The 27,737-nt window shown below is 34.5% G+C and overlaps 1 protein-coding gene and 1 long non-coding RNA gene across 3 annotated transcripts in view; one reads left to right on the top strand and one right to left on the bottom strand.

Moving 5' to 3' along the window:
• Positions 1-15,136, top strand: part of LOC115414740 (uncharacterized) — a 59,383-nt gene extending 44,247 nt beyond the window's left edge. The window contains exon 3 of the long non-coding RNA XR_003934713.1: positions 15,064-15,136. This is a non-coding gene — a long non-coding RNA (uncharacterized LOC115414740). The remainder of the gene's footprint in view (positions 1-15,063) is intronic.
• LOC115414738 (regulator of G-protein signaling 6-like) overlaps positions 1-27,737 on the bottom strand; it is a 232,363-nt gene that overhangs the window by 72,765 nt on the left and 131,861 nt on the right. The gene's annotated exons all lie outside the window — the stretch shown is intronic.

The following is a 27,737-nucleotide window of genomic DNA, read 5'->3' as shown; positions in this document are numbered from 1 at the left end:
CAGGAGAAATTAGTCCAAAACATCACATATATAATAATATACATGGCAGGAGCCTTTTGTTGCACAATGAATATTGATAATAATGATCGATAATTCACACTTTATCTTAAAAGTAAGGTTTTGAACACAAAACATTTACTTACAGTGGAGTATTTTCACTGTAGTTTGGTATTAGGTTACAGTTGGGAATAATCTGAATACTCTGAAATCATTAGCCACACAAACTAACTAACTAAATGAATGAATGAATGAATGAACACATATTTCAGAAAAAAAATCATTAGGATTAAGCACTAAGCATGAGTCACATTATTAAATTATCACTGGTACATACTGTAGCTGCACTGTAAAACAGCTGAAATAACTGAAAATATCCAGAAATAAATGCATGTTTATACAATAGATGTATATATAGTGACTTGGGGATATAAGAAACAAAGGTTGGGGATAATAATGAGGGGCCCAGTGGGTTTTCTAATCGGTAACATTCTATTTCCTGTGTCTCTGACGGACAAGCTGCTGTGCGTATGCTTCAGAAAATCTGGGACACCAAGGCCAAAAACATCCCATGGGAGACGCCAAGAGAGAGACAAGAGAGGCCCCGCAGCATGTTGGGCTTTGGCTATCAGAGATAGGCCCCTGAAAATAGAAAAGAATTGGTCCAGGAATGGGACAGACAGGGATTTCACAAGGGAGCTCCAGATTACTTCATATTCAACCTCCACATGTCTACCACTGCCCAAACACAGATTTATGACAAGGCACGGAGCAGCTGCAGAAGGTCTGAGAACTGGAGCAGATCTAGAGACTATAACAGACCAGAAGACTACAATAGACCAGGAGACTACAACAGACCAGGAGACTACAACAGACCAGAAAACTACAACAAACCACGAGACTACAACACAACAGACCAGGAGACTACAAAAAACCAGCAGACTACAACAGACCAGGAGACTACAACAGACCAGAAGACTACAACAGACCAGAAGACTACAACAGACCAGAAGACTGCAACAGACCAGAAAACTACAACAAACCACGAGACTACAACACAACAGACCAGGAGACTACAAAAAACCAGCAGACTACAACAGACCAGGAGACTACAACAGACCAGAAGACTATAACAGACCAGAAGACTACAACAGACCAGAAGACTACAACAGACCAGAAGACAACAACAAACCAGGAGACTACAAAAAGACAGCAGACTACAACAGACCAGGAGACTACAACAAACCAGGAGACTACAACACAACAGACCAGGAGACTACAAAAAACCAGCAGACTACAACAGACCAGGAGACTACAACAGACCAGAAGACTATAACAGACCAGAAGACTACAACAGACCAGAAGACTACAACAGACCAGAAGACAACAACAAACCAGGAGACTACAAAAAGACAGCAGACTACAACAGACCAGGAGACTACAACAAACCAGGAGACTACAACACAACAGACCAGGAGACTACAAAAAACCAGGAGACTACAACTGACCAGGAGACTACAACAGACCAGAAAACTACAACAAACCAGGAGACTACATCACAACAGACCAGGAGACTACAAAAAACCAGGAGACTACAACTGACCAGGAGACTACAACAGACCAGAAAACTACAACAAACCAGGAGACTACAACACAACAGACCAGGAGACTACAAAAAACCAGCAGACTACAGCAGACCAGGAGACTACAACAGACCAGAAGACTACAACATACCAGAAGACTACAACACAACAGACCAGGAGACAATAAAAAAACCAGGAGACTACAACAAACCAGGAGACTACCACAGACCAGGAGACCACAACTGACCAGGAGACTACAACAGACCAGAAAACTACAACAGACCAGAAGACTACAACAGACCAGAAGACTACAACAGACCAGAAAACTACAACAAACCACGAGACTACAACACAACAGACCAGGACACTACAAAAAACCAGCAGACTACAACAGACCAGGAGACTACAACAGACCAGAAGACTACAACATACCAGAAGACTACAACAGACCAGAAGACTATAACAGACCAGAAGACTACAACAGACCAGAAGACTACAAAAAAACAGGAGACTACAACAAACCAGGAGACTACAACAGACCAGAAGACTACAACAGACCAGGATACTACAACAGACCAGAAGACTACAACAATTATTACTACATTGAAACAAGGATAGAAAAAGCACTACTAACTGTTTGACTGATAGTGGCAATCAAAGTACACTTAATGTTTATTGTCATTAAAATGTGTGGGTGTGTGATTTCAAAGCTGTTTGAGAGTTCTGACTTGGTTTGAAGGTTAATGTTTAACCTTCAAACCATGTGGTCTATCCCACCTCAATTATACTGCTCACTAAGGTTGTGTTCATTTATTGTACACACTGTTCTACTTGTTAGACATTAAGTTGTGAAAAATCATCTCCTGTACCTCCACAAACCATTCCTGAATGAAAGTGAAACTACACATCAAGATTTTTTTTTTTTTTTTAGCTTTAAATCGAGTCGTTTGACAAGACTGTGGGGAAATGCATCGACAATGGTGAAAAGGCATGTAAATATTGGTAAATGTGTGTAAAAAAAACTACAAAAAAACCTTCATTTTATAGGTGAAATTAGCTGTTTGGCCTTTCTGAACCTTGAGATAGGGTTGTACTAATGTTCAAGTCTATGTCATAAAATATCTACAGTATATTGCAAAAAAAGTCAATTTTGCTGCCTCTTATCAGAAGTGTTCAGTCTTGTCCTTCAGTCAGATTCTGCCAAACCTAATCCATTTTCTAACTTGCACTTGACGCCTTTTTAATCACCCTATTCTGAACCATCAGACTCACACAAGGGCAGTGATCTCACCTCATAAAACCCCTGCCTCAACCAGTTCATATTTTTGTTGATTTGAATCTGAACTAACATATTAAAACACCACAGCGATGTGAGCTGCAGAACTGCTCTTTTTGTCATTGAACTCTGGCAGGTTTATGAGGCTTCAGAGCTTCAGTTTTTTCTAGGAAAGGACCACATGAAGGCAAGAAAAAGCAATGAAAATATTCTAAATATAGTACACACTTAAAGAGATATTGATTCTTAGACTGGCCCATTTCAGGTGTTAATATCAGTAAAAAAGATTTTGGAGTCTCATGTGGTTCTGCATTCGTGTCTTCTGATTCTTTGTCTCCTATCCACAGCCTGGACAGTCCAACACAAATCATCTCCATCTGAACTTCTTTCTGACTTCATACCAATTTTCAGAATCATAACGTGGATGCAATTAGATTACAGTTACCATTACAGCAACAAATAATTTTGTGCATGTTTTATGCAAAATTCCTGAAGATAGGTTTGTTTGTTTATTTATTAGTTATGTTTTAATTCCACTTATTTGTAATTTAACCCTTTCATGCACGAATTATGAGAACCTTTGTCAATATTTTTTTTCTTGAGTGTTTTTATTCCTCTTCAGGCATGAAAAAAGCAATGCAATTGATTTTTTTTTTTTTTTTATGAACCTATTTTTCATGGAGTTACAAAACATGTCCACTCAATTGGACACCATGTGTTAAATTTTTGAAGCAAAGAAATATGCACTTAAAACCCATAATCAGAAAGTGACATACTCTGTGAAAACTATTAAACAAAAACATGTTTAATGTAGCTAATCTGATGTTTTCTCACATTTTCTCATACTCTAATACTGGTTATTACTCATTTCATGGACATAATATCCTCCTGAGACCCAGGAAATTGTCAATTTTAGCTTTTTTACATTAAAAAATTGTCTTGATTGGAAACTGCATAATGCAACAGTTTTTTCAGATACATTTTTAAAATCATTTTAGTTATTGATTGTTTTTTTTTAATGGAATGTCCTTTGCAATGAACAGTATTTTTTAAGTTAATCTGTCAAACTCTTGTCCCCTACAGAGGACAAAATGTATTGCTAGGTCTCAGGAGGATATGCAAAAAAAAAAAAAAAAAAAAAATCCAGAAAACTGTTGATTACAGTCTAACAACAATTAGCAACTGATTTACACGAAACATGTTACTGCAGATCAGGTTTATCAAGAGCTGCAAAGTTACAGTGATTGTATGAATTGCAGTGTTTGGGATGTTGCATAAGAGTCCACTGTGTTGACTGATATGGAACTAAAACAACAAAATCCATGAATATACAAGAGAACAGCTGGAGAAGAACTGTCCACTGGAGTGACCGCTATGCATGAAAGGGTTAAGCAAACATACCCCTGCAATTTAACTTGTCTGAAAGGAAATAGTGGCTATTTTTTTGCAAGCTAATGGTTAATACAACTTCTACTTTACACAAGATGATCTGTTGCATTTAGGGGACTGCTTAAACAAACAGAAACTTAAAATATTAGCTCTGTATGAGAGGATTTCAGTAATTTGTTCACCACATGTATTATACTGTGACTGTGAGAAGTGACAGTCAGGGGTTAAGACTTCCAGAGTAAGGGCAGTACATTCAGTAGTGATGGTGACCTGTAAAATAATTAACCCATAAAGAACCAAACCTCCACTGGCAACCAAAACCATCTATGGATCTGCTATTGCTATCAGCACATGAAAATAATTGGTGTAAAATGCAGTTTGTCATCTTTTCATGGTCATCAGATATGACCCATTTGGATGTTCAGAGGTTCTGTAGTTACTGTGGAAACATGGTCAACTTCTACAACATTGATTCACCAGTAAAGCCCATGGAGTCTGATCAATAACAGTGGATGGACACACTTGATTTTATCTTCAGTTAAGGACATCTTATCTGAAAAACTCACTTTTTCTTGAGTTTTCTCTGTTTTTAACATAATAACCCTCAACTTTACTCTGAGATTTAATGAACATCTATATGATCAGTGAATTAAATATAGGAAAATACATGATTTACTTAGAAAAAATGACAAATAAGGAAAGTAGTATTAGAATCAATGCTGATAAATTACTTAAGAAAGGTTAAATGTAGAGAAAAATTCCTTTGGGAACTGCCACAAAAGTAGTACTGGGTCTTTATGGGTTAGAAGTCCTTCATCTCAGATATACAAATAACCTTTTACAGTAACTTCCTGTTTTGGTAAACTGACCAATTTGGGAACACTGTACATGTAGATGCAGGTTAAGCGTTGAATGATCTGCAGACAAATTAACATATTCTAAGCATTCAATACACTGAAAAGAACTGATTTACACATTACTCAGGTGTTTTAGGTATGCATGATCTAACAAAACCAGTATGTCAGTAGTACTGATCAATGATATAGAAACACACAGTATTTGTGTGATTCATATGTGATGCCTGACAGTAGCTGTGCTGTGTTTTTGGTTGTATATCTACAGTCACAGAAAAAAATTGTTTGACCACCCCTTGTTTTCTTCAATTCCTTGTTCATTTTAATGCCTGGTACAACTAAAGGTACATTTGTTTGGACAAATATAATGATGACAACAAAAATAGCTCATAAGAGTTTAATTTCAGAGCTGATATCTAGACATTTTCCATATTTTCTTGATAATAACCAAAATCACTTCAGTTCTTACATCAATAGTTATGGCATCGTACTAAAAAAAACAGTGCTTTTAGGCATTCCATGTTTTCTTTTCTGTCTGTTTTAGTCACATGATAAACACAGGAGTTAGTACATAACCATTGTTTTTGATGACTTTTGATGGTCTAATAATTTTTTCCGCATCTGTATAATATATATGTCGAGGCCCAAAACGGAATCTGGCCCGATTCTGAATCGGGCCAGCTCAGAATGGAATTCTATTCTAGGCCGGCCTAGAATGGAATCCTGCTGCTATAATGTTATTTTTATACCATGTTTAATGCAAATGATCTAAATTATTACAAAAATCAATACATGGAATTTGCAAATATGTGAAAAAAAAATGAAACAAACAACATTTTAATTGTAAACTATAATACACTTTATTTACAAATAGAACCTAGTGGTACTCCCCACCAATATATGGTACAGTGAAATCGACGGAAATTGACAATAGTTACTCAAGGTATGCAAGACTGAAAATGTAAAATTATGACAAATTATGGAATTATGGATCATTTGCATTAAACATGGTATAAAAATAACATTATAGCAGCAGGATTCCATTCTAGGCCGGCCTAGAATAGAATTCCATTCTGGGCCGGCCCGATTCCGAATCGGGCCAGATTCCATTTTGGGCCTCGACATATATATGTGTGTGTGCTTGTGCAGTATCATGAGTGTGTCTGTGTTTGTGTTTCTGGCACTCAGTGTGGCACAGCGGGAGCAGATTTCATCAGACTTATTGTGAACTGCTCTATTAAACACCCTGTGGGGTGGTGGACTCCTGATTATAGTGGTATCACCATCAGCTTAGCATGGACCAGCAAGTGGGCTGGCAGGGAGGTGGTTTATGGAGACATGAGGACGATGCTGTTGATTGTGGTTTAATGATCCCTTTGGGCAAATACGATGGACATTAGCTTATACTCAACAGAAACATGGATGCCATTCTTTCAGGCGTATTTCTAGTGCCAGACAGGGGTTTTATGTGACAGTAAAGGAGACATTTAACATATTTCACAGCTCCATAGGGCCATAAATGCAGCACAATGCAGAAAACAGCATAAATTTCCATCTGAAATATGGTGAAGCACAAATCTACAGAAGTAAAATAATATGTATACAGTACATACAGGAGCTGACAGGAATTTCAATTCCTATATCCCAATAGGGTTGAAATCAAGAGCGGAGACAATAATACGTAATATATTAGCTGCAGTTGTGGAATTCCATCAGGATGTATGTATATGTTAAACAGTGATGCCACATTTCTATAATGGTGTTGCAAGAATTACTTTTCACTTTGGATACAAATATGTATCTGCACAAGGAACACAAAAGATACCCAAGAATGGAGAGACAAGAGTCAGACTTACAAATACATAAAGTTGGAATAATTTTGTTTTCAGACATATTCCTTTTTATTCACATCAGTAATCACCTTTGACCAGGTACAATGATTACATAACCACTTCCACTTCATTTATCAGGAATAAATCACATTGTCATGAGAAGAGGTTAAAATATTTGATTCCAATGTTATGGGCAATAGTATAGTGTCTATCCTCCCTGGCAGTGCATGAGGTCATCTCAAAAAACATCTTATTGTGAGTGTGCCTTAATGCTGTGAGAGTCCATCATTAGCAAATCAGTGGGTCCATAAGAAAGAGAACGATTACAGTAAATCAGAAGATAACTGGTTTTGTATGTGATCCAGCGTCTGTTCATCCAGTGTCTATGATGTGAAATAGAATTGTTGGAAAACTCTATAAAGGATCAATCTTTAGCATCAGTGGTGTCTTAACTTATTTTGCAACAGTTATGATCAAAGCTCTGCAACAACTGTTAAATCCTGGAAAAAAAATAAAGTAAAACAATTTCTTCTGTCTAGATTTCTGCACATCTAGAGCTCATTTAGCAGTGCTAAACATGCCCAAGAGTTTTCAGTTGTTGTGGATTTAACATTTATTGAACTTGAACTATGTTTGTGTGCTCCTGGCCAATGACAAGACACAATTAGACATCAGTTTTTTAGAAGGTGCAGAGAATAAAGACTTCCTGAGGCGGACCCGTCCCTCCATGGGATGTTGCCACAATAACACAGCAGGACCCACCACCTGGGATGCATGCATACCAGGCATGTAGAGGAGGCCAACAAAAGAGCATTTTTATTTGAAAAACAGCTCCCTTTTGACATCCTGATCTTGAAACTGAAGTAATTAGCCTTTCTGGGAACAAAGAAAAAACCTGTAGGAGAGGAGACCAACAAGGTCATGGCTGTGACTATAATAAAGCAGGTCTAAATCCTGTAGAGACAGTAAATGTCAGCGATGGCCCTGAGGGTGCTGTTTGTGCATAGATACCTGAGTAACACATTTTGAGAGAAAAGAAAGAAATTACCTCCTCTGAACCACAAAGCTCCAAGCCTTCCCCACAGTGACAGTTTAACACGCTGCCAGATCGATCCCAGACTGGCTGAAGGCCAACAACAAGCAGCACATGACCAGCATCAAATGCAAAGGAACCTTAAATCTCCTCAGACATGACAATCAACACAGTAGCTCCTGAACCACAGAAAACAAATTAGACAAAGGGTCTGAAAAAATGTATAAAAAGAAGCGGCAAATGTTTAGTTTTATTGTATTATATTGCAGTTAATGCAGCACATACGGTTAATTTTACTCACAATTATTCACAAACCGTTTGTGACTTTGCCCCTTTGTGGATTATGTCAATAATTGTCTTGCTTCAACGACTCCACAGCTGCAGCGATAGGTGTCATTTACATTGAGGACACAGAGGACATTTCCCCACTGTTTTCTCAAAGGGGCAGTTTCTCCCTTGTCACTCAAATGTTATCAAATAAAAATACTTTAGGCAGAAAAAAACAGGGTTTCTGCAGGTCATTAAAAAGCATCTAAAGTCATTAAATAGATTTTGTGAAAATCAAGGCCTTAAATGGCATTAAAAAGCATTAAATTCGATGTCCAGAGGTATTAAAAAATTTAATACACTTAATGGAAAAAAGCATTATTGTTCACAATGTATTTTGATTATATAAATATTTAATCATTTTGATAGGAAGTACAGTGTGATGATTGACAGGTGGAACCCTTTAATGGGCTCTATGCACAGCCCCACTTCTTCCTGAACTTCAGGTGGGTGCTTTATTTCCTGTCTTTGGTTATTGGACACACTGATTAATCCAGGTATGCCCAATTAATCAGTAGTCACAACAAGAAGTAGCAGACACACCTGGATTAATCAGTGTGTCCAATAATCAAAGACAGGAAATAAAAGACCCACCTGAATTTCAGGAAGTAGCGGGGCTGTGCATAGTGTCCATTAGCTATTGTGTATTGCCGATACACAAAGTCACAACACCAGATGCTTGGAATGAAATGTGCTGTGAGCGTGCTCATGTCGTGGCAAAAGAGTGGAGGGAATATTAGCAAATGTCGGAAAAATGGGAAAATGCAAGTTTCAGCAGAAGTGATTGGAGGAGGAACTATTCAGAACCTGGTTAAAGCCTGTCGACGGTAAACTGACATAAAACTAGGGCTGTGTATTGGCAAGAATCTGGCAGTACAATACAAATCACAATACTAGGATCATGATACGATATCACGATATATCATGATACTGTTAAAAAGGCAATTTTTTTTGTTTGTTTCTTTTTTTAAAATGATTATTTCCTGGAAGAACTGAATTACACCAGAAATATGTACAAATACTAAACACTTTTTTTTTTTTTTTTTTTTTAATCACAACAGGATCTAATGCTACATCCCAAAATGTTCCGGTGTTCAAACTTAAATTATGTTTTACTGACATTACAGTTTAAGATCCTGTTCAAATGTTCATATTCTATTAGTTCGGAACTAACATCAGAATATTATTCTTGTCCCAACAAAAGAACTAACATCTGCCTCTCAGACAGTAAAAAGTGCTTTTAGGATGCTTCAAATAACCATTATTTCATTAAAAAAAAGTGTTAAATAATAATAAATAAGATATAAACAATAAAGAAAACCAAAAAACAAAAATGAACCTCTGTCATATCTGCATTTAAATAAATACCTGAAAATATCGATACAGTACTTTTTAATATCGATACAGTATTGTGAAATGAAATATCGCGATATATTGCAGAACCGATATTTTCTAACACCCCTACATAAAACTATATATAAAACTGTATCTGCAGTTGGAAGTGGGCATTAAATTTGTTTAAAGTGGCATTAAAAAGCATTAAATTAGATTTGCTGATACCCACAGAAACCCTGAAAAATAAAAGGCAAAAAAAAACAAAACAAAAACACACAACCAACTGTTTTCCCACATTTTTTTCCTAATCATTTTCTAAAATTACTCAAACATGCATGTGATAATCATCAACAAAAAAATCTTCTGAAGTCATGGTCATTTTATTATTCAGTATTATCCCCCCACCTGTTTCTATTTTGCATCATTTCAGGGCAGTGGTATGAGATAGTCGACCATAGATGAGACATTTAAAGTGCTCATTGACACTGTGTTGCAGCTGTGAATGTAGAGTTATTTTGACACTTATTTTTTTTTATTATTTTATATATTATATATATATTTTTATTATATATTATTGTGCATTTGAATTCTGTCACTTTTGTACTATCTTAGTTTATGCCTTTCTTGATGTGCTCTAATTCGGTGAAATTATCTACTGTGAATTGGCCTAAAAATACATATACTGAAGACCATTTAAAACATATTTTCTGATGTGAGACCTCTACTGTATATCCCCAGCACTTTTAACCCTTTCATGCATAGTGGTCACTACAGTGGACAGCCAAAACAGTGGACACTTATGCATCATCCTAAACACTGAAATTCATATCATTACTGTAAATTTGCTGTTCTAGATAAACTTGATCTGCAGTAACATGTTTGAGTGTAAATTAATTGCTTATTATTGTTATTAACCCTTTCATGCATACTGGTCACTCCAGTGGACAGTTATTCTCCAGCTGTTTTCTTGTATATTTATGGGTTTTGTTGTTTTAGTTCCATATCAGCCAACACAGTGGACACTTATGCATCATCCCATACACTGACATTCATACCATTACTGTAACTTGACTGTTCTAGATAATCCTGATCTGCAGTAACATGTTTGAGTGCAAAAAAAATGCAAATTGTTATTAGATTGCAATTAACAGGATTTTTTTATTGATTGATTGATTGATTGATTTTTTGCATTTTTAAACAAAAAGTTTTGGTTTTTTTTTTTGCATATTATTTCAATAAAATAAGTAATAACTAGTGTTAGAGTATGATAAAATGTGAGAAAACATCAAATTAGCAGCATTAAAATGTTTTTATTTAATAGTTTTCACATCGTATATCAGTAAATGCATGTTTCTTTGCCTTTAAAATTTAACACATGGTGTCCAGCTAAGTGGACATTTTTGTAACTCCATGAAAAATAGGTTGATGAAAAAAATTAAATTGCATTGTTTTCTGTTTTGTTTTGTTTTGTTTTTTTTTCATGCCTAAAGAGGAATAAAAAAAAAAAATCAGGAAAAAAAATCTTGATTAAGGTTCTCATAAATCGTGCATGAAAGGGTTAAACAGAACCTGAAACCTTACTGGCTCACAGAACAAGACGAATTCGCAGCCAACAGTGTTCAGCTTTTTCACATTATTCTAATTCTTTGAGGTACACTTGTAACCACATGTAAAGCACGTACTCTGAAAGCTGTTTTCCAAATGTCTATTTTAAGTTTCATCCATGGCAACAGTAGCAGTGTGTGGTCAGAGACTGAAGAACAAGCACCAGCAGAAGGTTTAAACAATAAATAAATAAATGAAAAAATAAACATAAGGCACAGAGAAATTCCTTTGCTCACAGTGATATTTTAATTGCTTGGTTAAGTGAGCCCAAATAGAGTCAGTAAGAATAGCACATTACATCAAGTGTTCATTAATTTGCCTCACAGTAAGTATGCGATGAGACTTGTAAAGGGAGTATTTGGTGATTTGATTCCTTCCGCTCCAGTACATCTGCATATTACCTTCACAATCAAGTGCAGAGACATCACACTGATTGCAACATGTTCCTCTGAGCTTTAAGCAGCTCTTATGTACCGACAAGCTTCACTCACAAGTACAGTCAAGTGACAACAAAAAGAACGGAAAGAACTCGCTGCTGTTCTTTAGGGAGCCAACTCCAAAATTTCAATGAAGTACTTAAGAGCATAAGCCTAAAATTAAAATACAATGACGCCAAGTAGACGTTCTAAACCCGATTAAAGCCTTATATGCAATATTAAAAAAAAGCACCGACACCCATCAAATGGTTCAATGAGGATCAAGCACACACACACACACACACACACACACACACACACACACACACACACATATATATATATATATTATAAAAACTGCAACATTATTTTTTGGTCCTGTATGAAAATTAGAACTTTGTGGAAAGATGTCAGAATAAAAATAGAACAGATTTGGGGTTTTAAATTAAAAATAACCTACTTTACCACTTCTGTTAGGAGATCTTCCTGATGATTACCTCCGCCAAGGAGGTTATGTTTTTGCCAGGGTTTGTCTGTTTGTTTGTTTGTCTGTCCGTTAGTGTGCAACATAACTCAAAAAGTTATGGACAGATTTGGATGAAATTTTCAGGGTTTGTTGGAAATGGGATAAGGAAGAAATGATTAAATTTTGGTGGTGATCGGGGGTGGGGGGGCCCACGGGGGGGGGGCACTGATCAGCCTTGGCAGAGGTCTGCGCTCTCCGAGTGCTTCTAGTTTTGTTTCTGTTTTTATATGTTAACTTGCTTTATTTATCTATTTTTATTTTGATTTTCATGTTTGTTTGTTTTTTTTTTATGCTTTTATTAATTTTTATTGTGCTTTTCGTCTTCTGTACAGCACTTTGGTCCACTGTGATTGTTTTAAAGTGCTTTATAAATGAAGTTTAATTGGATTGGATTTGACAATAAATGACAAATACCTTCTAAAAATCTTTGGTGCTGCAGCAAAAAAAAAAAAAAAAAAAAAAAAAAAATCGCTTGTAAATGTCTTCACTTGATCCACTGGTGCTTGAGGACTAGTGGAAAATTGTAGATGAAATTCACAAAATGGAGAGATTGACATTTATGCTGAGGCTGCAAGCTGAACTTTACATGATAAGGTGGGGCAAATGGATTGTTTTTTGTTTTTTTTTTAAGTACAATTGATGTGTGGTTTGTCTCGTAGTCCTGTGGAGTGTTAGGCAGACTGCTGCTCTAAAAATTTTGTTGTGTAACTTGATTGCTGTTTCATAGCTGTAACCTAAATTAAGCCTCTTGGAGTGTCCAAAAAAGTGCTAAATAAGTGTGATGTATTATTATTATTATTTTAAAATTATCTTTGCTGTTGGATTGTGACTATTGTCTATTGTCCATTGTTGTTTGTTGTTGTTATGTTCTGTATGACAAAATGATAAATAACTAATAAAAACTAAGTGTCAAAAAAAAACCAAAAACTGCAACATAATATATCAACAATTAGTCAGAAAACTATTGGTTCATACGTACATCAAGCAATGATCCCAAGAATGTGACCTCTTTATCCCTTAAGGGTCTGAGCCTATTTTGGCCATTTTTGAGTAGTTTTGATTTTGCCTTTATATACTATATAAAGAAATGTTTACTGTACCCATCTTTGGAATCTTTTTTTTTTTGGCACAACTTCATCTACATCATCTGTCTATTGTTTTTTCACTTTAACCTACTATATCAACATAAAAGGACAAACAACACATAAAAAAATATAAAATCCGATTTGAAAAATGTACATAAATTATTGCATAAATAACACAAAGATGCTTAACGAATCTTTTCAAAGGCTTTAAAAGTGAATATTGGTTCCAAATATTAGGTATATAAAATCAAAATTGTAATATATAAAACTATACTCAAATATTTGACATAAAAGTATACACTACAAACAAAAAGTTACGGATATTTTTAATTTTTAGGCTTTTTTTTTTCCAGTTGGGATTCTTGCACAGTGCTTTTTACTTTTTTGTGTGAATTGAACTGAAACCCATTTTTTAAATGACCAGGTATAGTTTTATTTACAAATGGAAAAAATTACCAAAAAAAAGAAATATCCTTAACTTTTTGTTTGTAGTGTATATTTGCATAGGTGTTTTCTCCAGTTTTCTCACCCACTCCTCCGGTACTCCCAATTTTCGCATCCGGTTCAGGTAGGGGTCATTCTCATCCTCACCTGTAATGCTAATGCAGTCTGTGTATTACAATCCGCAGATTTGGCTATTTTTGTCCGTTTTGAAAAGGACAAAAAATGACAAAGATATGGTAAGAAATATTACCCCCACACACACACCTCATTTTCATACTTTTATTCATGTTTGTTTGCTCCGGTTTATAATAAAATAAAAAGTGGGAGAGTGTTTCAAGTCCGCACTTTTGAATGCAATTGTCCCCAGTGGTCTACGTGACCGACTTCCGACGCTACGACGTGTTGAAAATGTCATGTGATTCAGTCACGGGGCTGTGACCGCGGACCCCTAAGGGTTATTTGGAATATACTATAAAAACTCATTTCCATTGTAAACGACAAAAAACATCTCACTATGGAGAAAAATGCATAATTTTGACACAAAGACTAGGAGTTCAATAAGTGATAAAAACGCTGCAGATTCACATGACACTACAAACAAAGTTTCCCATGTATGTAGATCAAGCAGCGCTGCCCAAGTTGGAATAAATTCTGAGGGGAAATATGATATTTTCACTTGAAACATAGATGCTCATCTCTACAAAAAACACAAATAACATCTTGCTATTAGATGTTAGATCAGATTAGAGGTTCGGTAAGAGATAAAAATAAGCACAGTATAAACACTGCAGGTCCATGTGACACAACAAACAGAACTGGGAGCGAAAAGCCTCAGTTGAAATACATGAAAGAAAACCTGCACGATAATGCGTTTCCCTTTTCATGGACACCCATTCAAGGCCAAAAACAGGAATATGCACAAGTCTTAGTCCTGCTTAGCTATGTTGGTTTTACATCATATCCATTTCTCAGTTTCTTTGTTAAAATATGACAAAACACAGAGGGGGATATTGTGCTCAGAATAAAAACCCACAAAAACAGGAACTACAGGGTGTCCCATAAGTCTCCATACATAGGAAAAATAAACGTTTCTTGACATAAACCATTTTTATTTATATAACATGCTCTATATAACTGCCATTTTGTCGGGAACACATTTCAATGCGTGTCCTCCACTGCTGAAGAACTATAAAGAAGAAATATAAAGAAATACATGTTAGAACCATATATGTATGGAATGTATTATGTCTCCTATGTATGGAGACTTATGGGACACCCTGTATACAGCTTCTACATGTAACAGCCAATATTTAGTGTGATCTCCCGCGACAAAAAGTACAACAAACAATAAGAAACATTAGTTGAATGGAACCTGATGTAAAACACTAGAAGATTAGTTCCATAAATCTCATGTCTGTGCAAAAGAATTAAGGAAGTTCAAATCATGACATGTGTCCTTACACAGCGCAACACAACTCCACCTTTGTTTTCTTTTTGTTTAATTGTTTATGCCTGCTGAGTGTCATACCTTCTAATATTATTGCTTTTATTTATTTTTTTTTAATTTATTTATTCATTCATTCTCAGATTGGGATGCATTACCTGGGAAAGTGTAGGGTGGGGGAAGGATGGGGTGGGTATTGTATTTATGTTGTGTGGAAAAAACCAAAAGCATTGTTTTTTCTTGTATGACTCTCACCTTTTTTTATTTATGTAATTATTTTTTTTTAACCTTAATTCCAATAAAAAGAATGTTGGAAAAAAAAAAAAAAAGAATTAAGGAAGTTCATACCCAACACTGGATATTTCAGTCTTTTTTTCATTTTTTGTGAAATTCTTTGTTTTTTAATACCTTTCTGCAGTATATTCCAGTTGTATCATGTTATGGAGACTGAGAAATACATTCAAACATGATTATATATCATTATACTTGGATCAAAAAAATAATCTTATTTATAGCCAATTTTTTTTTTTTTTTGGACAGTACTGTATATCAACACCGTCTTTCACAAATCAGCTTTATATGTAAATAAACTGAAAACACAAAGAGGTTTTGTTAAAAATATAATAAAATCCTGGTAATGGAGTTTGAATCCTGGCTTGTTAATAAAAAATACTTAAATTAAGGTTAGGAAAATACTTCCACATTAAGAACTTGCTTGATTTTAATTTTAATGCTAATTTTAATGTATGATTTTAGTATAATTAATGTATTTATTTTATTCTGTGAATGCATCTCACAGAATAATCATGTTTTATCTCTGATGATTTTAATGTTTTTTTTTTTCCCTCCTTTTTCGATGTCAATGTAATGTCGTGCTTTTGCTGTGATTTTTTTTATGCCTTTGTAAAGCACTTTGCGTTTTACCTTGTGTATGAATAGTGCTATACAAATAGACTTGCCTTGAAGAAAAGATTTGGTTTGATGAGATTTTTTATTACATTGTTCTTACAAGTGCTAGCAGTGCTTAACATACATAAGTCTCATAGGTAGTTGGTAGTTCTGTTGGTGGAAATATGAACAAATCCGGTTGCGTATGAACTTACATTTACGTTCATGGTTGAGATTTTTCTTACTGCAGCTCAGATTTTTTTTTAGTACCATATGAAGATTATTTTTGAGACAGCGTTACATCTACAGCAGTCATCTGTTACACCACACACTAAACTGTTTCCCCGTAATCATTAGCCAAAAAAAACAAAACAAAAAAACATTACAAGCCCATCTCTAAAAATAAATGTTTATGAATGAAGCTCCTGAGATTCCAAGCCAATCGCCGGCTCACATTCGTATGTTAAATAGACTCAACATAATCTGCATTTCAGGTCAGTATCGTGTACACGTTTTCTGGTTCAGGTTGTTTTCAGATGTGACATGTTCCATCCGAAGAGACTCATTATCCCAATATCCCCGACGTCTGCTGTATTTTATATGACCAAATATTCAGAATCCCTCCCAACACTTTGTGTCTTCCTAAAAATAACTCATTGCCACTCCTTGAAATGGAAAACAGCTAATTTCATATCATGCAGCTCAAATTAGATGGTGTTTTTAGAGAGTCTATTTAGTATTTAAGTGAATAATAAGCCGTGTCATTATTCGTAGAGCTAGGTCTACACTGATAACTGCCATGAGGAATGTCTAATTATTATGTCTTTCAAGCTTAAAGGCTAGTTTTTTGGGTTTTTTTTAGTTATCTATCCTTTATTTATTCAGGACGGTACCGTTGAGATACCAGTTCTTTCATGGAGTCCAACATAAAAAAACAGCTTAACAAATTAAACACACCAAGCACATAAAAGCAACATAGGAAAAATAGAACTAGAAGTCTAAAAGCAGTAAATAAAGTAAGACAGACATAAATAGACCATGCAGTGACATCCACAACTCACACCTCTCTACAGAGGATTATGCAAAGTAGTAATGTGTTCCTTCAACAGCACATAAAATACCTTGAAATGTTTTGAAGGAGGGAGTGTTTCAAGTGAAATGATGCAATTTGCAATTTATTTAGCTGTAAAAGACGTACCATGACAAGTAAAGGTCCAACGGGAGCTGATACGTAATGTTACTTACTAAAAGATTAAGCTACAAATTAAAAAGTTAGTGTTTTTGACAAATTAGTTAACATGCCACACCATAAAAAAATTATATATCCGCATTTTTTTTGGGATCTTAACCCATAAAGACCAAAACATTCACCAGCGACCACTGGTATAAAATGTTTAATCCCTGTTGATCCACTAATCCTATCAATACATGTAAATAATTGCCGTAAAATACAATTTATCATCTTTTCATGGTCATCAGATATGACCCATTTGGACGTTCAGAGGCTTCGTAGTAAACGTGGAAACACTGTCATCTTCTTCAACATTGATTCACCAGTAAAACCCATGGAGTTTGATCAAAGACAGTGGATAGAGACACTTATTTTATGTTCAGTTAGCGATATATTTTGCAGAAAAAAATCATCTTTTTCTCCAGTTTTCTCTACTTTGGATATAATAACCCTCAACTTTAATGTGAGCTTTAATGAACATCTACATAATCAGTATATTAAATACAAGGAAATACCTAATTTTCACTTATAATTGCATAATACAGAGCATAATATTAGAATTAATGGTGATAAATCACTTCAGAAATGTTAAAAAAGAGAAAAAATAATGTTGGGAGCTGCCACAAAAGTAACACTGGGTCTTTATGGGTTAAACTATATGCAGTGTGAAAATACCATTAGTGTCAATTTGCCGGATTTATGATATTTGTCGCATAAATCTGATATTTATTTATTTATTCATTCATTCATTTTCTGAACCCGCTTTATCCTCACTAGGGTCACGGGGGTCGCTTGGAGCCTATCCCAGCTACACAGGGGCGAAGGCGGGGTACACCCTGGACAAGTCGCCAGTTCATCGCAGGGCTGAACATATAGAGACAAACAATCACTCTCACATTCACACCTATGGGATATTTAAATTAACCAATTAACCTATTAGTGCATGTCTTTGGATGGTGGGAGGAAGCTGGAGTACCCGGAGAGAACCCACGCAGACACGGGGAGAACATGCAAACTCCACACAGAAAGGTCCCACCCCCCCGTCGACTGGTGTTGGAATCGAACCCAGGACCTTCTTGCTGTGAGGCACGAGTGCTAACCACTGCACCACCGTGTCGCCCTTATTTATTCATTTATTTATTTATTTAAATAAATATTTATTTATTTATTTAAATAACTAAATAAATAAATAAATAAATATTTATTCATTTATTTATTTATTTATTTATTTATCGTGATGCAGATAACAAATTCAGACAAGATCATACAAATATGCGTATCTGTAAATGATCAGATCTTCCTGTATTCTGTCTGTAAACATTATGGATATGTGACATAAATAATCCTGTATACGATTTGCTCTTTCTTGATATTAGTCCGATGTGAAAGAAACAACATAAGAGACAACATGAACAAAAAACAAGTTCCCCCCAATTATAGTGTAGTGATATTTGAAGACTTGTTAAAATCAAAGAAGGAAAAGAAAGGAACAACAAAGAAAGAAAAATCCTTGCCCTGACTCCCTTCCAGCCAACCTTGCTCCTCTTGTCTCTAATTAAACTGATCAGTTCAGTTACTTTAATGATTAGACCTTCATATCAGTACTTGTTAACAACTGTTTGAAACTGTGTCCCACTGGGATTTAGTTTATTTTTCTTTGTGCTGTTTGTATTTACTTTTACAGATGTAGGTCCCCTCTTCTCTATAATTTTATGTAATTTCCAATTCATTGTGTCACATTTCTTTCTTTCTTTTTTTTTTTTTCCAAACTATAAAAGAAGGAAAAACATCTAGAGTTAGAGCTTTCCAAAATAATTCATAATCCCAACATCAAAACTGGTAAGTAAAATAACATTGGGGCATTTTATGATTTTGCAAACAAAGTAAACAAAATAATCCCAAACAAGTGGTACCAGGCACAACAAACCCCGCCCCTCGCACGTATTGCATCTTATTTTGGCATCAATCCAGCTGATGTCATCGTGTCTATGAGTATGCTGATGACATCATATCAATTGCCTCTATATATGTGCCATGTTTGAAACAAATTGAAACAAAATTGATGTTTTTATAGACATTAGAAATTTCACCCATTATAAGTAAATGAGAGAAAAAAAAAGATTAAAAAAAAAAAATCATGACACATTTGAACTCTGGCCTACTTTTCTTAAAATGTAACCACATCTATTCTGGATCACTGGCAATCTATAAACCCAATTTGGTATGAATTCAACCAATAGTTTTGTCGCTACAGACATGTGAAATTTTGTCCATTATACATAAATGGGGAAAAAAAAATAATTTAAAATTCATAAGAAATTGAACTTTGACCTACTGTTCCCAAAATGTTATGACATCTATTCTGGGTCACTGGCAATCTATAAACCCAATTTGGTATGAATTCAACCAACAGTTTTGCTGCTAGACTGTTAACAAACAAACAAACAAACTGAGCCAAAAACAATACCCCTTGCCTCCTGTTCGGTGGGAGGGGTAAAAAGTTTATTGCAACATAAAAAGACATCATAATTTATCAGTATTGGTTTATGGCTCTGATACTTTCTCAAGTATCATGCCAAATTAGATTTATTCTGACTAAATGTATATAGCATTGTGTGATCGAAGAAAAAAAACCACAGAAATTCCTTGTGTGTGTACATTTGTATGTAGAGATAGGGAGTAAAATGATCACACCACTGAAAAACAATGTATATCATGAAAAAATTTATAAACTACCGTCATTCATTAATACTCACACTATGTAAAATTATGTAAAATATGCTCCAAATCTCCAAAAGCATATGTAGTGTGTCATAAAAACGGCTTTTCATTATCAGTCTACTCCAGTGTTTGTGTGAACATGGAAAACAGCTGGAGGCATCCCACACCTGTTACAGTTCATTTCATATCACATCTGCTTCATGGAGCAGAATGTGTAGGTGGGAATGATTAACATATGCCGAGCAAAAGCTAGAGAGGCGCCCTAATTGTTCTTTTAAAGGAGCCCACACATAAAGTACAGAATTAACTACTGTTTTTAGTGGTGTTTCATGGATTGGTTCACTTATAGACGATGTTATTGTACCTGTTCAGCAATTTCCATAGAGCGTGTACAGTTCAAGGTTATTTATAGATTACCGACAAGATGATAATAACAAAACGAACCAAGAGAAAGTGAAATAAACTACATTAAAATAGTAGATATGATAAAAAAAATAATAATAATAGCAAAAGAAAAGGAGGAAAATTATAGATACCAACCAACTTTGAGCAGTGCTGGATGGAGCGGGTTGAGAACAAACAACACTGAAAGCGTATAATCTTGTTTGTAGAGTGGGATCATCATAGACACAATTTGGTAGAATGAGCTTTTTTAAGCTGCATTACTTAAAGCCAATTATGACAATAAATGTAATCCTCTTTGCTGGAGAGAATGTGGGTTAATAGGAGATTTTTTCCTACATTTGTCTGGATTCTCCTTGGTTACAAAATTATAGGGAGGAGGTTAAAAAGGAAAGAAGGGGAATTTGACAGATCATTAGAATCAGAACAGATTCTCAGTAATACATTTTCAACTTGTGTAAGAGTTTTGAGTTACTAATCCAAATGATTACTGTAAAGGGTTTAGTTTACTTAAATGGACTGTATGTAGCATTTCCTGTTTGTACACATCAGTAATCACCTTTAATCAGGTACAATGGTAACATACTGAGTCCTAATTACACTTTATTTATCAAAAATAAATCACACTGATGTGATAGGTTGTAGTAACATTATATGCCTTACATAGGATCACAGCAATTCAGTTTATTACAAGATTAAGATGTAAAAACAGTAAAACAGCTAAAATGTTTGCAATAAATTTTATTTCATATTAATTCACATAAGTCTTAAAACAATAGGAATATAGTTAAAATGTTCATGTTACAATAATATCTTTGCCATTTCAGATAAGGTAATCTGATCCACTAGCATGCCTGAAACTATCTGGGGTTGATTAGTTGTGTCTTTATTCACCTCTAGAGGGATCGCGCCATTTCTCCTCATTGTATTAAAGTGCACACTGAGGAAAACAACGATAAATCACTCGTGTGATTCTATCTCCCCTGTTTTCAGGTAATTGCGGTCAACTGTGATTATATTGTGAAATGTACTTTGTTGAAGCATAAAACTGTTTGTTTGTTATAGTTTTTGCAATGCTAAGATAAGTTTTATTGTTGTTAACTGTAACTGTACATTATCATACAATGTGTTGTGAGTGCACTCCGCCATCTTATGTCCGTACATGTTTGTGGCGCTAATATATAAGGCTAAAGTTACACAAGTTTTGATGCTGTATACGTAACTGTAATTTTATTTGTTATATGTCATTATTGTGATTGCATTAAAGTGCACACTGAGGAAAACAACGATAAATCACTCGTGTGATTCTGTCTCCCCTGTTTTCAGGGGTGCAACACTGACACAATCATTTCACGAGAAGATGTTAAAAAAAGCAAAATTTTAATTCCAACTTTATGGGCTATGGTGTATTGACACTAGTTTTTGTGCTACATATTTAGTGGCCTACGATCATTTGTGAAAGACTTATGGTAAAGCCATAGATGTTAAAAAAGACATAAAACCACTTTGTAAAATACAATGGAATGAAGAGAATAACATATCGCTCTATGAAAACAATAAAGTAAACTAAGTTTCCATGTATGAAGTTCAGAAACCAAATCGCTCTATTAAATAATGTACAGAACAAACTGCACTATTGCATCACTACTCATTGGTGTTTTGAACCTTTTTTTGCCCAGTTTTCCTTAAAATATTAGTCTTGTATTGTGTCACGTTATTCCATTTCTGTTCCATACACTGGCTACAGAAAAAAACATTAGAATCCAGCAGCAGCGGTGGTTTATGAATCTATGTCTGGTAAAAATGTCAATACAAGAGATGCTGTACTGATGTAAAGACGACAGACATGGTTAGTTTCATTTACAGTGTAACTTTTATCCTTTTCATACATAAATTATGAAAAAAGTATCTAGATCTTTTCATTTTTAGATTGATTTTAGTACTCAAAATTAGGCTAAAGTTGAAATCCGTTTAGAATTTTTTCAGAAATATGGTTTTATTGAGAAGATATTTAACCTCCTGAGACCCAGGAAAGTACAAGTTTGGGCTTTTTTTTTTTTTTTATTAAATAACTGCATACATTGGAAAGATCTTGATGCAACAGTTTTTTCAGATAGATTTTTTTTGGTATTTTTATTGAATGTGGACAATTTTTATTATTATTTTTATTTTTTACATATAAAGCTGAGAAACTTTTGGACAGAAAACCCACAGCTGGGTCTTAGGAGGTTAATTTTATGAGATCACAGAGCAGTCCAAATTCTAAAACTAAGATGATCCTTTTTTTTTCATTGTATAGCTTACGGTCTACGGAGACTGCCTCCATGTGGTTTGGAGAATATTACCTTTATAACGCTTTGGAAAGTGAGCTTAAACTATGAGTCTACAAATGTGGACATCATACATGAAAGGGTTAAACATGCTTGAACGTGTGTGTAGATGTGTGTACGGTATAAAATGTCATCTGAGGTAAAAGCGGATCCTTCTGAGACCAGGTTTTTGTCTCAGTGGGACATGTTTCCTCTTCTGCAGCCCCTGAATCCCAGCGCTGTATATATCACATCATCCTCTGGAGAACACATCAGTCATTTTGAGTTCTGGGATGAGACGACAAGGGGTCAAAGCTGAACTAACACTGGGCTTTTAATCTTTAATCCACCCCTCTCCATTGTAGTCCAGTAGACTTTCTATTGACATGACAGTCCGTCACATCATAATCCTTCATTTTTAATATAAACATGAGGCACACCTTGACAGTGAATCCTCAGAGGCTTGTCTCATCTGTTGTCAGAAATTACCCTCAACAAGAGGATGATTTTATGAAATGTTTTAGAATCATGAATGTACATTAAAAGATCTTTATGCGCTGGAATCATAGAGGAAAACCATATATGATCTACGCCTTCTGTTAGTGTAATAAGAGGGTTTGGAATATTAACACTTTCATGCATACTGGTCACTACAGTGGACAGCTATTCTACAGCTGTTTTCTTATACATTCATGGATTTTGTTGTTCTTTTCGTTTTTTTTTTTTTTTACACATATGTTAACCAAAGTTTTAAGACACTACATATCTTTTCTGACATGAATTGGTAACATTATGTAGATCTCTCCTGAGCATAAACCCCCAGAATCACAAGCGTTACCCATAGTTTTCACACAATTTATCAGTAAATGCATGTTTCTGTGCATCAAAAATTAAACGCATGGTTTCCAGTTGAGTGGACATTTTTGCAACTTCATGAAAAATAGGTTCATAAGATTTTTTTTTCATTATTATTTTTTTTTATGTATTTTTTAATTTTTTAAAAATGATTTTTATTTTATTTTATTTTTTTTAAATTTATTTTTCAGAAGAAAGTTTTCAGTCATATTGTTTTTTTCATGCCTAAAGAGGAATAAAAACACTCGGGAAAAAAATTTGATTAAGGTTCTCATAATTCGTGCATGAAAGGGTTAATACTATATATAACCCCTTTAATGTGGACATCATTTCCTGGGAAGCCATATATTGTTTTTATTATTATAATTTTTTGGTTTTGTTTGTTTTCAGTTTTTACCCATTTCTTTATTATTTTATTATTTTCTTAAAGGTGGGGTGCAAGATGTTTTCCTGGAGCATTTTTTACCATATTGCTTAAAATCCCCTTCACAGTCCGATTACAACCAATTAATTAAATGCTCTAACACAAAAATTAAAAAATTTAGTCACCTATGGAATGGTCAGGACTGAAAAAAAAACCTCCAATCATTTTGAGCGCCCAATCGAAATGATTGAACGGTGATATGTCTGTCAAACTCAACTGCCATTTGTACTCTGGAGGCGTGGCTTCGGGGGGGTGTCTGAAAAAAGGGGTTTGGACTTTTGAACTGAGGTTTTTTCAAAATGTAGCTTGCTTGAACCAATTTTTCTAAGATCTCATACCCCACCTTTAAAGAATCAGTAAATGAGTTCATAGAGAAGATCGATTCAACATTTGCATCAAACTCTTAAAATCTTACCACCTGAAACAAGAGTGTGTTACTAAAGAATTTTCATTCATTCATTCATTTCATTTATTTCGTTCATGGTTGTGCATTTCAGCAGACATTCAATTATCATCAGGTGAACAAACATGTACACAGCCGTGCTCGAAAAGGAACAGGATGAAGAAAATCTTATATTTCCTGCCCCCCTCTAAATAATAATGGCCTTAATGGTTAGCTATTAAGTCATACTGTATAAAGTCAGACAAACCAAACAAAAATCATCCAAAGATGTTACAAAATGAAAACAAAACCAAGTGCAAAACTGCATGCCTAGGAAGTACAAAACAAACAAAACATAGGTCAATATATACCTGACGAAATGATGCAAAACCATTACAATACCAGGCCAAAATAAGTAAATAAATATGTCACAAGATGCAAAAACAAATAGGAAGCAAAATGTAAAAACTTAGAACTGTTCATATAGTCTCATTGTTCTCATTGTTGTTTTACATAAGAAACAACCTGATCAACTAAACACATTAATGTTAAATATTATAAATTCAATGCTTATCGGATGCAAACGAGTTTCACCCTATTTGTCCCTAAAGCTCTGGACAAAATTCCAAGTGGATAATGAGCTTAAATATGCATTAAAAATTATCTGTGTGAAAGACTCGTTATTAAACTTGCTGCGGGGCACTAAAGTATAAAATGGAGAGAAAGGAGAGGGCTAAACAAATTATAGTGCAGTGTTATTATAATGAAACGCAGATGAAAAACCCAAACAATGCTGCACTCAGCTGAAGATATTTATGAACTCCAACCTTTTGACAGTCTGGTTTTCCTTCCAGGCTTTCAGGAGTGTTTATTTTAAATGCTCAGTACGCCGAATTGTGCGATTAATGTCTTTTCGTAAAGCTTCCAGCTAATAAAGGCACAAAGAAGATCGAGGTAGGGGACTTCTTGGCCAAACATTAAAGAGTGAGTGCCTGTCAATGTATTTCAGCAGTCATGCTGGGAAATAATGTAGAAAGTGATTCCATTAATGGTGAATGCTCTTAAGTGCACCACAGGGAACACTGCAAGTGTTTTTCAAAGACTGGGCCAAGCTAGTTTTTAAACTGCTCTTTTTTATTTTACCAACAACTGTTTCTCATTTTATATTCATATATTTGACTGTATAGCGTTTCCTTCAATCAGTGTTTTCAATTGGCAGAGTTGACATGCAGTTGAATATCATGAAACTACAACTGTACCAGGCGTATTAAAGTGGAAGTTTTGAAAAAAGGGGGTACTTGGAAGAAGCCCAAAGGATACTTGAAAATTTTTTCGAAAAATACAGTAAATAAGTCATCATGTACCGAATACAAAGTAAATAATGAGAAATAATGCTGAAATATAAAACACAATAAATACATTCATTTAATAGTTTTATTGTCAATCATGTTGTTTAAGCTGTGGTAACATTTTAAGAACATTTCTGTTCTATATTATTCAAAATAAGTTTGAGTAGCTAAGTAATTATTTTTCGTTGATGAAAGGTTCATTTATTAAGCAATGACCAATTTATTTATTTTTCTTATCAATGAAAAGGGCACTTTGTTTATATATTGCACACAAAATTTACTTTAAAAAAATGTGTTATTTTTATATATTACAGTTAAATATATGTTGTTTGTTTACAACGTTTTGAAAATACAAACAGACACCTTTGGCACAGGAACAAATTCTGCCAAATTTTCAATCAAAAATGCTGAAGCAAGAGTTGGGGGTACTTGGCTAAAAAAGTATATTTCATTGGGTACTCCACTGTAAAAAGTTTGAGAACCACTGACATAAATGACATTTTGGAAACTAACAGATCAGAGCACAGCTGATACTTATAGTGGTGAAAATGTCAAATGCTGTAGTCAAATTTTAGGCAGAGGCCAAAATTAGATTTCTTTGCCAATTGTTTTTCTTGTTTTTTTTTTTGTTTTTTTTTTCTTTACCATAGCAACATCAAAAGCAAAAATCCCATGAAATTCTGTTCAATTCTCACTTCCATATGTGCACCTAAATCATTTACAGATCTGATTTGTTGTAACGTGACTTCTACCTGAACAGTCTAATCCAAATTGATTCATTTTGTTGAATCTGTCAAACCAAATCCACTTGTGAATGCAGCTACGGTGCTGACAAATGTTGTTAAAAGTAACCCTGACATCCTGACTCTGGGTGAAATCCAGCGTCAGTGAACCCATTAATGTTATGATCCCACCACTCCAGCTCTGACACCACATCCATACTAACGCCAATGAAAAGTCGACTCGTTCTCCTCATCTATTCGTGTATTTGCTGGATTCCACTGCACAGCAACAAAGGCATTAAATTGTAAATGCCAACCTTAGTGGCCTATATTACTTAAGTATGACTGCATGTGCTTCATTATTGACTTCATTATTGTTTATTTATGCATACAGGTCAGGTCAGAACTAAGACAATATTAATAAACCATAAAAGACATGTTTTCTGACATTCTTTCAGTTGGTGCCACTGGTTATTTTTAAAAATGTAAATAAATATGGTTCTCAGCACCGTTAAAGAAGTACAACATGTGAGTGCAGGTGTAGTGTTCTTGTTCTGACATCACATATATTGGATACTGAATATGCCTTATTTATATTGTCATTAGTCGCTTTTCCATTGGACATCAGCGCAAAACTTTACTGATATTTGCTAAATGTCGAAAAAACAGAAATATGTAATGTTGGTTTTTCCATTAAATCACAAATGCGATGATTTGTTTATTTATTATCGCGAGATGACACAAGAAGTTATTCCATAAACACCGCAACGAACATAAATATCACATTTATTTACAGATATATTTATTATTATTATTATTATTATTATTATTATTATTATTATTATTATTATTATTATTATTATTATTATTATATATTAGCCTTCTATCTCGTACTAAATTAAAAAATGATTGGGTTTCCTGGTGTGTCCACACATACGCGACATGTTTCTTCTTCTTCTTTGCTTGTTGTAACATCTGTTAACATCCAGTTTTTTCACCTGACTCTAGCTGTGAAAAAAAAAGTCTTTCCATTGCAGTTTTGCGTGACATACCATTTGCACTACGCCCCAAAAACCACCTCTTGCCAGTGCAAAAACTTTGAATCAAAAAATTAGATTTTTGGCGAAATTGTTGTTTTTCCATTAGGTACATTTTTACGTGCAAGTTATATTTGCGCAATTTGAAGGTTAATTGTAAGGTGATATTTGCTCTAATTTAAATTTCAAAAAAAAAAAAAAAAGAGTTAAAAAAAGTGAGATACAATTCCAACCCAAAATTTAAGGAACTACCCCTTTTGGCTGTGTTAAG

This window comes from Sphaeramia orbicularis, chromosome 24, assembly GCF_902148855.1.
Source record: "Sphaeramia orbicularis chromosome 24, fSphaOr1.1, whole genome shotgun sequence".
NCBI classification, from domain to species: domain Eukaryota; kingdom Metazoa; phylum Chordata; class Actinopteri; order Kurtiformes; family Apogonidae; genus Sphaeramia; species Sphaeramia orbicularis.
This window is presented reverse-complemented; position numbering and strand designations above follow the sequence as displayed.